Here is a 4,496-nt window from a genome sequence, read left to right as displayed (position 1 = left end):
CATTACTTACCTGTTAGTCTTAGATGGGGTTCTTACCAAACTGTTACCATTACTTACCTGTTAGTCTTAGATGGGGTTCTTACCAAACTGTTACCATTACTTTCCCATTAGTCTTAGATAGGGGTTTTTATCAGTGAAAGGTTTTGTTTATTTTTTTCAATTATAAGTTATAAATGCTTAGTAGAGACATTTTAAAAAATGCCATTCACAAAATATATTTGGTAGCATTGAAGAGGGGAGAACTTTAGATCTAAAATTCCTTTGACCTCTGAATAAATTGATGCACTTCTTCCTCAGATATTTCAGTAGATGTACACTTTTGAGGTCTGTATCAAGGACTGTGTGATTTATGTAAACATCTGATGTTCTTATTTCATTTAGTTGGATAGATATGGTAAGACTTTTATTGGTCCAGCCTAATTGACTTCTTCATGGCAACTAAATACCTTTTAAATAGTATAAAATGCTTTTAAGATGATTAGATAAACTATCTAGGTTTAGGAATGATGAGAATGTGTTTGATACGTAGGACGGGTTTTAAAACATCTTTGATTTAAAACTTAGGTACAATAATTTTGAATCATAAAACATTAAGTTTTGTAGGAGGAGTAATCTTAATTATTTTTCAATACCATTTTACACTGATCTTTACTGGTGGATGGATGTTTAAGAAAAAACAGTCGGACTGTACGTAGAACTGATAAACCAATGGTATGACCCTAACATTCCATCTACCAAGTATTTGAAGATACTTGCAGTTGACTGAATGGACTCAAAAAAACTTTAAAGATTGTTAATAATCTGTGGTCATAGTTTAGGTAAAAGTTTGACTATTTTATTCAAAGATGTAGCAGAAGGTAGGTGCCACACCCACCAATGTAGCAGAAGGTAGGTGCCACACCTACCAATAAAGATTTAGCAGAAGGTAGGTGCCACACCCACCAATAAAGATTTAGCAGAAGGTAGGTGCCACACCCACCAATAAAGATTTAGCAGAAGGTAGGTGCCACGCCCACCAATAAAGATTTAGCAGAAGGTAGGTGCCACGCCCACCAATAAAGATTTAGCAGAAGGTAGGTGCCACACCTACCAATAAAGATTTAGCAGAAGGTAGGTGCCACACCCACCAATGTTCCCTTTGTCAGCACAAATCCAGTTTTCAGTGAAATCTGTCAGCAAACTTTTATTCATCTCTTTGGGTAAATCTCGGGTGAAAAATATTTTTTTGTTGCAACAACTTTTTAGACAAACAATGAAAATGACAATAAAAAATTTGGCAAGTTTCTGGCAAAAGGTAATTAAATTTGTAATCGGACCATTTAAGTGTAAATAAAGAGAAAAAAATAAAAGTGTTTGAACCACTGTCCACGCCCCAGTAATACCCATTTTAGGGGCAAAATTCAGTCATACCCATCCCTCCAAATATAGGGACTTTGTCCCTGCCTGAGAAAGACTACTACTGAGGTTTTATGTTGTGTGATTTGACCCTGGTATTTGTGATATAACGACTTGTATGCCATCTACTTATCTGGAGCCTGAAACATGAATCACTTTCTTACATGAATGACCTGTAGAGGGTGTTGCTGACTTCTGTGATTGGGTTACTACATTTCTTATCAGACTTAAAATAAGACCCAAAACTCGAGCGCTTTCGATTAATTGACTATTCTTCCTCATTTCTTATCATTTAGGTGGATGTAGAAGAGTTCTCGCTTGTAGTTCACGCACATGATGGTAACTCAACATCTTTGAATTTACACTATTTCTATATTAGACAATTTGCTCCATCATAAAAAAGGATCTTCCTAAACCAAGTAAGATATCCAAGTTAGAACAAACAAACTGGTTAAAAAAAACCTTGTTCTCTAACGATCAAAATAAGGGGAGGTTCGTTACGTTAAAAGCAGGGATAACCACGTAATCAGATTCCAAAATGAAAAGAAAATAGAACTTTAGATTTCATACTCCAATCAGAGAGATTGATATGATATGATTAACAGAGATCTCACTTTCAAATAAATCTACAGGGGTATTTCAAGTCACGCTTCTGATACGAATGAAGGAGAAGTCTTCGGGAAACCAAGCATGTGTATTAATTGCATATTAAAAATGGAAAAAAAAATTCTATGATAAAATTTCACTGACATTATTTTTAATTTGTCTAAAACAACTTCAAAATATTTAATATCAGTAAAGACTACTGGTAACATTTTTTTATTTACATCGTTTCTAGGCTAGAAGTGGTAATATTTTCATTGTTTCTATGATAGTAGTGGTAACATTTACATTATTTCTAGGCTAGTAGTGGTAACATTTACATCGTTTCTAGGCTAGTAGTGGTAAGATTTACATAATTTCTATGATAGTAGTGGTAACATTTACATCGTTTCTTGGCTAGTAGTGGTAACATTTACATCGTTTCTTGGCTAGTAGTGGTAACATTTACATCGTTTCTATGATAGTAGTGGTAACGTTTACATCGTTTCTATGATAGTAGTGGTAACGTTTACATCGTTTCTATGATAGTAGTGGTAACGTTTACATCGTTTCTAGGCTAGAAGTGGTAACATTTACATCGTTTCTAGGCTAGAAGTTGTAACATTTTCATCGTTTCTAGGCTAGAAGTTGTAACATTTTCATCGTTTCTAGGCTAGAATTGGTAACATTTTCATCATTTCTAGGCTAGAAGTGGTAACATTTTCATCATTTCTAGGCTAGAAGTACAGTAGAAATGCTTCTGAACAGTTTATGAATCATGTGGAAATCCTTGTGTATTAAATGTACAGGAAACATTATTTTCTCCATTCTACAGTTTATTAATGAGTTGTTCAGAATTGTGTAACATCCCACATCTTGATTAAACATATAGTCCATCTTACAAATCATAAGGCACTTGTTGAGGAATTAATATAGACAGCAGAAACAAATTAAGGAGTACATGGAACATCCTCGATAAAGTATGAAAAAAACAATTAACATAGGCTTTGTATCCACAAAAACAATTAACGTAGGCTTTGTATCCACAAAACAATTAACGTAGGCTTTGTATCCACAAAAACAATTAACGTAGGCTTTGTATCCACAAAACAATTAACGTAGGCTTTGTATCCACAAAAACAATTAACGTAGGCTTTGTATCCACAAAAACTGTTTCTCTCAATTTTGAGAAAAAACTGTTTCAAATGAATAAAATGGGAACATTTTAAATTGAACAATGTTCTTAAAAATAATTATAAAAATTCACAAAGATGAAAATAAATGTGATTTTGAGAAAAATATAAAATTGATGAATTTCTTATAAAGAATATCTCCATGAAAAGAGAACCAACTAGAACATTAACTTACTCCTAACAGAAACTGTTTTCTCGGAAGGTTTTGAACCCATGAAAATATCCATAACCCACTCCTTCTTGTAAATATAAAATGATGAAAAACTGAAGAGCACAAGAATAATATATAAAAATAAATGTGCTGTAGTGAAAATTATTTTTTTTATTGAAACTTCACAAAATTTCAAACTAATACGACGATTATAATATCATCATAACATCAAAAACAAGTTGTACATACGATAGCTTTATCATTTAACATGTCAGATGTGTCTTGGAAAAAAAAATACAATGAAAGCAAAAATACCTATTGAAAGTAAACTTCTATTGTCATAAATTGCATGAATTTCAAATGATAACGATTCAAGAACACCTACCTTATAATGTATTTTGTTTACCCTGCCCATGGGATAATTCTCTCCTCTCATGACCCAAGTCAACTAGAAACCCACAAGTTACAAAACGAGTAAAATGTTCGAGGATAGAATACCTGAATTATACCAAGTTAATGTTGTAGACCCATACAAGTATATAAAACATTTGTTTCTATTTAACTGAAGCATGACCCTGTTGATTACTGTACAAACTTGAGTTGAAAACAAGAACCTAATTCCCCTTCAATAATTAGATGGTTGTGTCCCCAACTAAGAATATTTTTCTTAAATTAATTTATGAGAACATATACAATGATGATAGATATTTTATTGAAGTAATTGGTTAATAACAAGCACTGGCTGTTTCACTCATGAGAATTAGATAGTTTTAGTTCAAACTGAGTGATATAAGTATACAGCATTAAAACATCTTTAAGCTAGCTTGTAATATAATCAGCATGTTCTTATAATAACATAAGGGCAACAGTAGAAATCTGTAGACCAGTTGTCAACAGTAGAAATATGTACACCAGTTGTCATAACAACATAAGGGCAACAGTTGAAATCTGTAGACCAGTTGTCAACAGTAGAAATATGTACACCAGTTGTCATAACAACATAAGGTTATAATTATAATGTCATCACAAAATAAAGTCAACAGTAAAAATAATTTATACAGTAACATAAGGTTAGATGTAGTAATCTGTATATCAAGTTATACAGTAACATAAGGTTAGATGTAGTAATCTGTATATCAAGTTATACAGTAACATAAGGTTGGATGTAGTAATCT

The 4,496-nt window shown here is 32.4% G+C and overlaps 1 long non-coding RNA gene across 1 annotated transcript in view; it reads right to left on the bottom strand.

Moving 5' to 3' along the window:
* LOC111083439 overlaps positions 1–4,143 on the bottom strand; it is a 12,226-nt gene extending 8,083 nt beyond the window's left edge. The window contains exon 1 of the long non-coding RNA XR_002609031.1: positions 4,132–4,143. This is a non-coding gene — a long non-coding RNA (uncharacterized LOC111083439). The remainder of the gene's footprint in view (positions 1–4,131) is intronic.
* Between the last annotated feature and the right edge of the window lie 353 nt (positions 4,144–4,496).

The sequence above is a fragment of the Limulus polyphemus genome, unplaced genomic scaffold (genome assembly GCF_000517525.1).
Source record: "Limulus polyphemus unplaced genomic scaffold, Limulus_polyphemus-2.1.2 Scaffold9513, whole genome shotgun sequence".
Taxonomy (NCBI): Eukaryota; Metazoa; Arthropoda; class Merostomata; order Xiphosura; family Limulidae; genus Limulus; species Limulus polyphemus.
The sequence above is the reverse complement of the archived record's forward strand: the minus strand, read 5'-3'. Positions and strand labels throughout refer to the sequence as shown.